Source organism: Silurus meridionalis, chromosome 1, assembly GCF_014805685.1.
Source record: "Silurus meridionalis isolate SWU-2019-XX chromosome 1, ASM1480568v1, whole genome shotgun sequence".
Lineage (NCBI taxonomy): Eukaryota > Metazoa > Chordata > Actinopteri > Siluriformes > Siluridae > Silurus > Silurus meridionalis.
This window is the reverse complement of record NC_060884.1, coordinates 14,385,895-14,399,508: the sequence shown is the minus strand read 5'-3', so window position 1 is coordinate 14,399,508 and position 13,614 is coordinate 14,385,895. Positions and strand designations below refer to the sequence as shown.

General features: G+C 35.1%; 1 long non-coding RNA gene across 1 annotated transcript; it reads left to right on the top strand.

The window, feature by feature from the left end:
* The first annotated feature begins 275 nt into the window (after positions 1–275).
* On the top strand, positions 276–8,407 carry LOC124390750. The gene is made up of 3 exons (XR_006926856.1): positions 276–397; positions 6,816–7,037; positions 7,996–8,407. It is a non-coding gene; the product is annotated as an uncharacterized LOC124390750 (long non-coding RNA).
* The last annotated feature ends 5,207 nt before the right edge of the window (positions 8,408–13,614 follow it).

Below are 13,614 nucleotides of genomic sequence, written 5' to 3'. Positions count from 1 at the left end.
AGTATATCATAATATCAGTGCCATCAGGTGGGCATTCTAAGAGACTGTAGATAAAGGTGCATTGATTGGATCTTAACAGATTAACATTATGGTTAATAAATACAGAGCAAAACATGATTAAAATGTTAGTAATTATAATGATGTCATAGAAGAAATGTCCTGTCCTGACACAGAGCAGAGATTTTTGGTTAGTCTGACTGTAGTCAGCAGGTAGCATTTTTATCACAGTAGAGCTGAAGTATCCTCATGCTGAACCTGCTCCACTGTTTGACTAGATTTCATAGGAGATGTGGGGTGATCTCCACAATTGTTTGTGTAGCAGCTTCTTGCACTTCAGAGGATTCTACAGTATTGAGGACTCCCAAGTATTCCCCATTAACACAAACACAGTGAAAAGGTAAGGCCAGAAGGCAAGTGCAGCTTTTTTTTATTGCATTTTTATCTTATTCATTTTAATAGAAAGAAATAGACATTTTCAAGAGAATGACTGTTTATAGCATCTATATATCTATAACTTACAAATTATAATAGAAACTAAATGTACCTATCAAACAGTGGTTAACAAAGTACACAAACAGTCTGTACACGTGTACTTGAGAAAAAGTAGAGATAAAGTATATAAAATATTACTCCAGTAGAAGTAAAAGTGCTCCCTTTAATTTATCACTTGAGTTACAGTAAAAAAGTATTTGCCTTAAAAATGTACTTAAGTATCCACATAGTATGATTTATTATGGCTATAATGTCCTATTAACATTTTTATCACAAGACTCTTTCTTAATCAACTCAGTTTATATGAACAGACTTTAATGTTAATCTTAGCACACCAATCTTTAATAGAATGATATTAATGAGTAAAACAAATAAGGCCACAGGTGTTGTGGCAAGTTAGAGTCAGAGGTTTCTTGCAAAATGTATTCCTCTCAAAATGTTCTGCTTGATGTTGAACTGATGCTGAACTTTATGTTCGTGCTAAGTTGATGGCGGTTCTAGAATGAATGACAAACTGAGTGAACCAGGTCATGACCCAACGTCTCCCCCATTGATTAGTTTCAGCTTTAAAAAGCTCCTCTCTGCATCAGCTACCGTCACTGGATGAGTAAGACATATTCTCAGAGCAGTCCACGAATTTGGAATCATTTCTGAAAAATCTTTCATGTAGAAATATCACCCTTAATGCATTAATTGCACCATTAAATTCACACGTCATTGTGCACAATTTATCAAAATCTCAGAACCAAGAACTATACAACTCCTTGGCTAATTGTAGTCATAAGATACATCTATATCCTTAACATATATGTCTTTTAAATTAGCCTTTAAGCTGCACTGGATATTCCCTCTTACTGAACTCATGACCTATTCAGTACAATCACAGAAAACCTTTATGACATCGGCTTTATTAAAGGTAACCAAATCAATAAGTGCCAGTTTATCTACAAGACTAGTGAGGTTGTAATTGTTTTGTTGCTACACACATTATGATAAACTACATACTATAAATAATAATGTTATGCAGCTAAAAGAAATATTGTTGTTATATGCATAAAAGCCTATCAATCAACACAGCATAACCTATGTGATATAAAGTTATTCGCCTATTTAATTCAATGCATTAGCCTTTACTATCCTCATAACGAGATGATCTGCATACACACCTTTATCTTTTCCACATTTCAGCCTACTTCTTTCTTCTTTTTTCTGAATTGGGCTTCTGAGGGTTTAAACCCTTTTTTGTCATCCATAATTTTAATTTGGATTCAGATCTGCTTATTGACGTGACGTCACCCAACCTCCACCTCTCCTTTTCCTCCTCTCCGGGTGGTGGGTCCCGACCAGGTTGAGTCACCGTGACATGATATAATAAATAAAGCGACCGAGCACATGAGCGGTTAAAATAATAAAATATTTAATTTGTTTTGCATGGACACCCTGTGCCGCCCCCCGGCAAGATGCTGCCCTTGGCGTCTGCTCATGTCGCCAATGCCTAAATCCGCCACTGCTAAGCAGCAACCAAAACAAGTTTAAACCAGTGTGCACGGCTTTTCCTATTAGGGGTCGCCACAGCGGACCATCCGCTTGTTTGATTTGGCACATGTTTTTATGCTGGATGCCCTTCCTAATGCAACCCTCCCCATTAATCCAGGCTTGGGACCAGCACTAAGGCTTGTGCAACCCTAATGGCTGGGGTTGGTTCCCTGACCGGGGATCGAACCCGGGCCGCAGCGGTGAGAGTGCCGCATTCTAACCACTAGACCGCCAGGGAACATAGTGTGCGGTCTACCCTGATTTGTGTTATTACTGCACGCTTGACCAGTTACGTTTTTATCCACTTATAAAAGAAAAGGAACAGCTGAATTTGCAAAATGTATGTGGGTAAAAAAAAATAAGAATAAAATATATTTGACTTTGAAATGTAATGAAGTTAAAATAAAAATCTCCCCAAACGGAAATACTTGAGTAAAGTACAGATACGCGAAACACTATATAAAGAACAGTAACGAATTACATTTACTGTCCACCACTGCAATCAAAATATTCGATAAAAAAAATAAAATCAACTCTACATCACATCACAATGCCAACGATTATCTCATAACCTATAACAGCACAAGCTTTCTTGTTCTTTATTAACACCATAGTCTAAAAAATTCTAATAATTAAAACAAAGGCTGCTTATTTTCTTAAAGGTCAAATGGATATTTCTGGTTACTTAAAAAAATGAAAAATAATTTCCCACAGACAATATCACATTCACTATGCCTCAGTTCAAACATTTAAGACAGTCACTCGGATACCTGGTTTCCCAGTATGTTCAACAGCCAAAACAACTATTGCTTACACAACAACCTCAATTCTGGCTCTTTAAATAATCTCATGTGCATTTGCATGTAAAAACCTGTCAAAGAAGTTCAATGAGAAAAAGCAGTAAGAAAAAGGGGTAAAAAAAGAATCAAAGAAATAATGTGTGCTGTACTCCTCCCTCCTGATAAAAGAAAGAAAATTTTGGCATTCAGACAAATGAGAGGCATGCCAACAATTCCCTGTGAAGTGGCATTCTGCAGTTTGCCCCAGGCCCTTCAATTGTAAATTCGTCAGTGTCAACACTGTGTAGCTGAGCGAAGACTTTGAAGCAAACAGAAGCTTGCTAATCAACGTCAACTCGGAGGTATTTAATTTCTAATTTTCTTAACAAAATATATCTTACTGGTAACATTTGATTGATCTTAGAAAACTACTTGGCATGTCTGAGTTCTGTTAGAAAATTATTCAAAAAACTATTAAACTTAGGTGAATTTTGAATATACTTTGAGTATATTTAAATGTGTAAATAAAGTTTTGAAACAAGTCCACATTATAGAAAAGGCATGAAGACTTCACATGTGAAAAAACACAGTCACACATTACAAATTGGTTGTATTTTTATGGCTTTTTTTTGCAAGTGATTTTTACTCATATTAGTTATTTTATTAATAATAATAATATAAATACATATTTAATAAATACATATTTCTTTTTCTTTTTTTTTAGATGTGTGACCGCAAATTGCTCGGATGATGTAATGTGTTGAATTAAGTTATCGTGTGCTTTTTTAGAGTTTAAAATGGTAAAATGCACCAAAGCATGTGAAAATGTGTGAAATGTATGTGATCTTTACCTAAGGGCACTGGTGAAAACAGACACACACACACACACACACACACACACACATGCTTTGAAATCGGATTGTTATAGAGTGCATAGTGTAAAATCATGGGGATTATTACATAGGTGGGATTATATACATATATAGACTTCAATTAATTCCATTCAATGCCCTACACCTGCAAAAGAAAGCAAAGGTATGCCCAACTCTTGCCTTCACATACTAAGCCTCACTCACAATACCTCTCTTTAGATTCTTTTCATAGATATCTAGGTTTTTTACAGACTGTCAGTTACGTTGATTTACACTGAAGAGAGTCAACATAAAATTTTAATTACAACTCCCACCTGTGCTGTTTGTCCTTTACTGACACTAAGGGAATGCTCTCGTGTGGCAGCCCCAGGCAATTGGGGAATGGATGAGGTTTGGATTTAAGGGTGGGGGGTTAGTCTTGTCAAGCCTACTACAGACCTAGGTTGATAGATTGGCATCTCTTCTAGACTCATATGTGAGAAAGTTTGGCTTGACTGCTGTAAAACTCTGCAGAGCAGCAATTTAAAGTCTTAAGTGCAGAAAAACCAAATCACGCTGAACTGAAAATGACCTTTAGGAATTTCAGTGTATTTGATTATAATGTACAATGAATATTATTGATTAATTATATGAACAAACAAGAAATATACACTTTACATCTTTTTGATCTAAAGTGTTCTTGGATAATCTCAAAGGTAATTTTGAAAATTACATGAGGTTGCATTTTTTTTTTTTAAGTTTCCCAGAGTCTTTGTACCTCAAAGTTTGCCGACACCTCCTCTCTTCTCGTCTAGTTTTGACACGTCGGCCCGCTTTTGTTGGATCACTCTTGTCATATTTAGTTGATGCGCAGAGAACCTGACCCCTCCTGTAGAGGATAGCACAGTCGTAATTGCTGCAAATGCGTCACGGCTGGAAGAGCCCGGGGCAAAAAGATCGTTTGCATCCTGTCGGGTTTTCGGCCTCTGCTCGTCGTCTTGAAACACACCTGCCAAACCGTAATTATGCCTTGATGTGAATACATGTCCCATTTCATCATCACTGTTAACAAAATTAAGCCAGCCTTTAAATCTGTGGATTTTTCCCCATTATCTACATTTTCAATTAAATCCCACCACTATAAGCCACAGCTATTATTTAGTCAGTTGTGGAGGTTTCAAGGAAAGCAACCTGATATTTTTAAAGAGAGCTAAATCAATCATTGAAGCAAAAAATAGATGTATGTTATTCCTTATTATATAACGATGAAATCCTTCTGGATTTATACACATTAATCTTTTTTGCCTTACTGTCCTTGTTTAGCAAATAATAACCCTAACCCTAACTCTAGATAGATAGATAGATAGATAGATAGATAGATAGATAGATAGATAGATAGATAGATAGATAGATAGATAGATAGATAGATAGATAGATAGATAGAACTTTGTCATTGCATAGTACAGGTACACAGCAGCAAAATGCAGTGTATTAACATACCTGTATTAAAATGCATAATACCCACTTTTTGTCAGTTATTTTCAATGAATACATTATATTTATATTTAAATATACTACAAGGGTAGAAAGTATTAATGAATTAATGAATTAATTATAAATTTGCAAATCTTTTAAAAATAATTTTGAGACCTTATCCAAATAAAGCAGTTTCTATATTTCTGCTGCCAAATGCTTAGTCAGCAACAGCCGTATTTGAGACAGTAAAGGCAAATGGGCGTCCTTCTTCCAATTTATCAGGAATCTGCAAATGATGCAAGCCAAATCCATGGAAATATCAGAAATGTGAAGGCACGCCACTAGTTAGTTGAGTGAGCTGGAATAATTAGACAGATCTTTGTTTTTGTTTTTTTGTTTTATAAAAAAAACTACAGATGTATTATCTTGATGAATCTGACACTAAGCAGTAATTGCTTATAGTGTCAAATATATTTAAATGCTGCTATAGCCTGTAACAATTTCAATGTGCCAGGAGCACTTGCTAGGTAGCTAACTGTAGCTAGAAACATGTATAAATGAACATGAGGCAGCAATAAAATACCTTACTTTAAATATGATTAGATAATTGAGGTAGTTTGTCAGCATAGCACACTTAACATAATGTAAAAAAAAACCATTCCTTGCATATAGAACATTTTTAGATTAGTTGCATGAGCTGCAGATGTATATAAAAAAATGTTTGCATATTAATAAAATAAAAGTTTTTCCATTTGACAGTTTTGTATTATTATTTCCTTTTCCTGTTGCTTTCACTCGTATGTATGTTTTTAGATTTTTTTTTATTTTCTGTTCCACCAAAAGTTAAGAATATGAATAAAATAAAAAAGCTTTTATTGTTTTTGTTTGATTCACACCAAACAAAACTGTGTAATGCAGAATTATTTCCATTGCACATACACTAATGTTGATGAATTAGCTAGGCAAAGTGTGCAGACTTTTATTTAAAGGAGGTAAACAGGAGATTCACCCTTCTCAACTTATGCCCTAAGGCTCACGTGTCATCCTCTGATAGACAAGGCAATCTGACCTGATCTCCCTCTCAAAGGTCTCCAACCTCTAACAGAGCTGACTCTTTGAGCAAAATGCAACAACAAAATCCAACTGTCAGTCAGAGCTTAAGTGTACAAAGTTACTGTTGTCATGTTAAGACGTAAATGTCCATGATGTGCTAGAACAGTCTCCAGTTTTCTGTTGCAAGTCCAATATTTATTTCTTTGCAGTTCTTATTTTCTATTGTTTTATTAGCTTCTGTCACACTAACAACAAACGTCACTGACCTCCTCTTCTAGCTCTGCTCACCTTTGCATAATGCATTGTCACAGGTATTCAGTAATTCAGTGGAAATCCAAGTGCCTTCATTCAAGGTTCACCAACCCTTATGGCCCTGGGGCATCTTTCCTTCAGATGCCTATCCTGTTGTTTATGGTAAACAAGCACTAAAAAGGATCATATCTGAGTCTGTCCCTTTGGGTTGGCAGATCTGATTAAATGAGTATGGTGGTGTGGTGTGGTGGGGGGGGGCTCAATAAAAGAAAAGCATGAGAAGAAAAAGCACTTCACTCTCTGATCCATGTAAAACAAAGATGATTAAATCAAAATGGGGTTTAAAAAAAATACAATGTCTTCTTTCCCCCCGCAGTGCCACCACTTCTGGACAGAGCGGCCACAGCAGAGACCGGAAAAAAAGAAAAGGAAAAACTGTGCATCCAAACTTCGTACAGAGGCCTATTGTTAAACTGTGCTGTTTTCAGTACGGGCAGAATTATGAACTAAGCATTTCAAAGCAATCCCATCCAGATGAGAGTTTCAAACAAGGCCAGGCCTAAATCTAAAGCAAATGTCTGATCCTAATTGTGTTGTGGTGAGTTTTTTAAGGTGGATAGTCAAAGATTGGGCACATGGATTGAAAGTCTTATAGAAAGTACAGATTGAAATGCACATTATGAATGCCTACCTTAATAAAATAGCCTGTAAGACTATAAGGAGTCTTTGTATAGATATAAAGAGCCAAATAGGAAGGATTTAATTCAGATCAAGTGACAAAGATACACATACACTCCCAATCAGTGTAGCAAACCTGGAGGCAAAAGAGCCATATTTTTTTATAGCAACATTCATACCTTTAGTTAGTTAATTATAGTGCGTGGGCTCACTTGGTAAGTAAAAGCCTTAGGGGTGTAGAAAGAGGTTTCATGCTTGATATAAAGTTTCAGGAAAACCACACGGGATGTTCTGTAAGTTTTATCCACTAATCAAACAATGAAATATGGATAGTGCAATGATTAATATAGGAGGTAATGAAATATCTAGTTCTGTGTGTATAAAGTAATGAACCCGAGTGAGCAAAAAACATGTCTTAGATAGTTGTGTCATCTTGATTTAAAAAAGTGAAAGATTCATTACATCTGAACACAAAAAACTATTTGGGAACAATGGACAATTATTTAAGAGCTCATTAAAGGCATGCTGGATCAGTAATTGACGTTCAACTCTGTTCAACTGGAGCTTAAACTGCAACTGTGCTGATTTCAGAAGGTTTTTTCAAGACCTATCCAAGTGAATGCATGTACACACATGCATATACACTTGTAAAGATATAAAACTCAGTGTCCCACTGTGAAGGAGAAAGGGGGAAAGGGAAGAGTCGTCATTATGTGGCAAGGTGTTTGTTGTATTATTTTCTTTTGTGTCAGGACCGGCATGCCTCATACAGGTTTGCAGAAAAGGAGGAGGGTGTTGTGGGTAATTATAGGGAGATGGTGAACTAAGTGACCCACCACACCCAACACTTAGTGTGGCATGTTGTCTGTGTTCTCCAGGTCCTGCCCAGTCGTCTATGAATGACAATAGGCCAGACCATGGAGCCAGTAATTAAGCTGTGCAGTAGAATCCACTCTCCCAGCCCAGGTCTTGCTCCGTCTTAGGCACAGGATTCCAAGTCCTAATGACCCTCTTAATCATGCAAACACACATATGCAAAAAAACAAAAACAACAGCAAAAAAGGAAAACTTTAATTACCATGAATTGTACTTTTTTTTACGTGGCTTTTGTTCTGTGTCAATTAAAAAATTCTAATGTGTTGATAATTATGCGTATAAAAAATAATTGCGAAACAAATCATTTTAATTTCAACTTGGTACACAATGTTTGCAGTTTAAACATGGTTTCGTCCCTAATATTGTGAACAATTTGTACAGTGTGTCATTTTAATAAAATATGAATGACTGGTATTGGATGGAATCTTTCACTTTACATATGTAAAAAAGTGTCATCAGGCATCTTATATAATCTACTGGTGATTAGACTTTATTTAAAATAAATAATAATAGAAAAGCACTTCTGTATCAGTAGAATTGTCTGCGTTAAGAAAAGCTGCTCATAAACTGATAGATTGATTGATATATTGATTGATTGATTGATTGATACGAAATAGAAATGTTTATTAGATTAATGTAATGTTTAGTTTAAGGTTTATAACTGCTGAAATAAAATGGGAGTGGCAGTGTGTGTGTGTGTGTGTGTGTGTGTGTGTGTGTGTGTTTGCGCAACTGTGTATATTGTTTCTTAATGACGGGAACCGAGTTAAATTCCACAGAAAAAAAATCATGTGATATTTATTCAGCATTCAACACTAGGGGGCGCGCCATGTCTCTTTCTTTCTCACTGCCGTGGTCGTGCACTCTGCAGCATCAGCAAGATCTGACTCGCTTTAGTGATTCATGATTTTTTTAAAGCATACCTTAATAAAAAAAAAAAGAAAAAAAAAGAAAGAAAAAAAAGAAGAAGATGCAGTTAATCTTAATGCTCTTAAAGTCAAAACAGAGTAGGGATGATCCAGAGAAACGGGCCGATCTTTTTTATTTATTTGGGGGGTTGTTTTTGTTTTCCCCTGGCACGGTTCTACTTAGTCCTGTATATTATACTGCTATTAACCAATAATCGACAGTTACACAGTAACATACTTTACAGAATACATAGTGTAAATACATCCGAGTACATCTGCGCATGCGTGACTAAGTGAATTAATAAGATAAGTAGGTCATGCCCCATCATGCTCGCATGGGAGTGACGAAACTTTTACTGTTTAACACACACCCGTCCATCTGCATCATTTCATTATCACGATGCTTTCAAAGCCTTTTAGTAGGCTGAGGGGGAAAAAGCTAGCACCTGCTTATACTGTATATGTGTAAGTGCCAATAATACTCAACTAACTACTAATTCTAAAATAAAATTTATAAATATAAATAAACAAGTTAATAATACAAACGATGATGATAGTATTAATAATAATAATAATAATAATAACACACACACACACACACACACACACATAATAATAATAATAATAATAAATAATAATAAAACAAGTGTAAATATCTCCACATTTCTCATTGTCCGTACATAAAGAAAAATTTAGTGCTGAACTTTTTATCATTATTATTATTATTATTATTATTATTATTATTATTATTATTATTATTATAAATGTGACATTTGTAAATAGATGCAATCATGAAGTATGTTGATTTGATGATGAGGGTAAAAATGATATAATCTGCAACAAGTCGTCTCCAAAGTTTCTGAAACTTGGAACAACACATAGGTTTCCTGCTTCTGGAATCCCAAGATGCTCTTTCATTACATAACAAATAAAAAGAAATCAAAAGTCCTGGGGCACTCATTTGTTAAGTATACAATAACATAATTGTGCCAAAATCTGATTTTAAAATTGCAGGTATTATATAAAATGCATTCATAATGTCAATGAAATCCTTTTGTAGAGTTTAGCATTTGCCTCCCCACAGCTCAACATCTAATTTACTAGAGTTTGCATGGGTAAATATGATATGTTACTTTAAACAAACAAATATAAATAAAACAACAAACAAATGAATCTTAAATAAATCTTCTGCATTTTAGACTACAATGTGTTTTTTATTAATAATAATAATAATAATAATTATAATAATAATAATAACAAAAATGTATAATTATTATAATTTTATTATTATTATTGTATTATTAATATTATAACTTTTTTGTATGTATGTATGTATGTATGTATGTATGTATGTATGTATGTATTTATTTATTTATTTATTTAAGTATCCATTTTGACTATGTAATTTCACCAGTGCGATACCTTTCACTTTTACATTAAATGCTGCACACATCTTAAAAATGTACCTGAGATGACACTTTCAGTCATTTCATCCTTGAGTCATCTGCATTCTTTTATCTTATTCATATAATTACACTAAATTAATTATATCTGAGGATTTCCGCTCTGCTGCCAAATTCAGAATTGGTGTTAAAGCCAGAGGCAATAATCAATATAGTGGCAATACACATGCGGTAAGATTTTTTGTGGGCTTTTGTGGGTGTATGTCTGTTCTCTTCAACCTGAATTTGGATCACCCTTCAGGACTCAAGCTTGTTCTGTCACACTGCCTGAAATTAAACTGACAGCACTTTTGCCTAGGGCTTTAATCCTGGACTGGAGTGCCCATTACAGGATTCAGAGAAGATCTTCTTGACTCTCTCTCTCTCTCTCTCTCTCTCTCTCTCTCTCTCTCTCTCTCTCTCTCTCTCTCTTTCTGCAGATTAGAGTGTAGAGTATAATTCTTCTTATTAAATTGTTTTTTTTGTTAGTACATTTTATTTTTAAATAAAATGTACTAAAAAAATACAAATATATTTTTAAATAAAATGTACTACACTACACTCTATACAAGCATAACTAGTGGTTTTAGATTATATGTCTGGTAAGTTCATTCGTTTAAGTTTATACAAAATATTTCACCATGATTTATAAATGTCAATGAATAGGCATGTGATGATCATTTAAAATAAAATGGAAAGAAAGAAAGAAAGAAAGAAAGAAAGAAAGAAAGAAAGAAAGAAAGAAAGAAAGAAAGAAAGAAAGAAAGAAAGAAATTAACTTGCAAACACTAGACAGCATTCTAGTATAATGTTTCATGAAAGCACTATTAACTTCTCTTTCATGTTTTTTAAGTTCTTAAAAAATTCCAACAGTATGCCTTTGTATGCTGTGCACATTTTGCAGTGTGTGTGTGTGTGTGTGTGTGTGTGTGTGTGTGTGTGTGTGTGTGTGTGAGTTCCAGGTGACCTTCCAGTAATTGACAGTAACGGAGTGTGTGACATTTTCTGACAGCTTCTCTGTGCCTCGAGCCTTTGATCTACGGGTAAACTCATCGCGCACACTCCCACACCTCTACCTGTTTGTGCCTTTGCTGCCTGTTCTAACCCCGCCCTTTTCTTCACTAAGTTGTATGCAAAGCAGATTCTGTGTTTGTGTGAGTCATAGACCATGTTCAGCCACTGAACGTTTGTGTGCTGTTCTTTGCACCTAATGTATGTGTAATTAATACAGTTCAAGGGAAGGAAGCCTAGATGTATATTTTTTTTTATAAGTCACTGTAAATAGCTTGTATAGTGGCAAATTAATAGCGAATAAAAAGTCTGGAATACATGTACCTCATTTTTATACACAGAAAATAAACTACAAAAACTGAGAAGATGGAATTATCTTAATTCATTTCAAAATAAAGTTGTATAAAGTATACTATATTTTTTTATATGCACAAGTTAAAATGCACAAGTAAAATGTACTAGTTTTGATGAACTTATCAAGTAAAAATGACTAAAGACACGTTGACCATACAACATGAACTTAATATACCAATCAACCCCAATGAAATATTGATTTTGCCCTGAGCAGGTAAATTAACAGCTCCTGATCTCCTCCAAAGACTATAGATCCCTTTTTTCTCTTCTCCATGGTACTGTTTTTCTGTGCTAGATTTAGCCCTTTTAGGATATTTAGTGATTAGTTTGTTTAGAATTAGGACCACTACTGAGCTCCTGGCTTTGTGTTAAGGCACCCCATGGTCCACAGTGGAGCCAGACTCAGGACTGTAGAGGCGGCTTCAAAGGCAACCAAAGAACACTTGTGTAAAGCCACAGATCAGCCTAAACTGAAGTACTTTCCTAAAATGTCATAGTTATCTCTTTGTTCTTTAGTGTGCACCTGATATTATATGATCCAGTAACCCAAATATACCATTATATAGTACTATTAGTGACAGGAAAATCTGGAATAGCTCTACTATTATATCTCTGTAATAAATCTGTTGCCATTCTATTATATCTATGTACAGAATCATGTTTCATAATTAAAATAAATATTCATAAGGTTTTCATATATACAATATGAATTAATTTCTTGAACTCTTCCTTTAGTCTCCAGATGAGTTTATTTTTCAAAAGCAGACATTGTGATATACCAAAAACAGTCATATTAAGCTATAAGATTACGATATCAAAAATGTACTCTATTGTTTCACTTCTAGTTACAGCATAATTTAGTGTTTTTGACTTGCATATAAGCTCCAATTTCAAATCTTCCCGCCTGCTTTACATAACATTTAAAGATCTTTGTTTTTATATTCTAAATTGAATCCACCTTTTTATCCTCTGCTGGGGCACAGTAAACACTGTCACTGTCATTGTCAATAATGGCCAGTCACGCACATCGGAAACAGGGCTCAACCACATGAGCAGAACGTATCAGCATGTAATTAAATGATTTAAGTCAGGCCCCCTTTTCGATGATAAAGCAGCTCTGATCTGATGTGGATGCAGAGTTCAGCCTTCAGCCTTCAGCTTGTGCCTACTTTTCTGCTCTTTATCTTTTAGTTCAATCTGCAGGAAATAACAATGTTACTTAGGCTGCTTACCGTGGGAATGAAGGAAAACTGGAAGTCGCTTAATGGACAGTTACATTTGACCGCCCTTATGACCTATTTTAGTCATTTGTTCATGTAAACACATGCAGTGTCACATACAAAGCACCTGTGAATGAATTCGACAATTATATTAATAAAATGGGTGATGGATAAATCAGGCAGTAGCTAAGAAAACAAATATGCCAGCTGTTTTGTATGTGTGTGTGTGTGTGTATGTGTGTGTGTGTGTGTGTGTGAGGAGAGGGAGAGAGAGAGAGAGAGAGAGAGAGATTTTACCACTTTACCACTATGTCTCTTAGGGATGGAAGTAATTAGTCAATAACAAAGAAAAAAAAATAAAGTCAAGGGGAAATGTTGAAAACATGAGTTTGGTAAATTACCTCATAAACACCCTTTCCACCATCCCTGTCTCGCACTCTTTTCCCAACCACTTACCCCCTGAAGGTCTCTTCCCCCCCTCCTCTCTCTCTCTATCTCTCTCTCTCACTCTCGCTCTATCCCTCTCTCTCTTTCTCTGTCAGCTGCACGTCCGTTTCATCTGGTATTCATATGGGCTCTGCTTACCCCCCTGCTGCAATCCATCCCCAAACTATTTCCTTTTTCAATTTCCAGGGGAAGTTGTTAAATGATTCCTGAACCAAACAAGTTTTCTCTCTCTCTCTCTC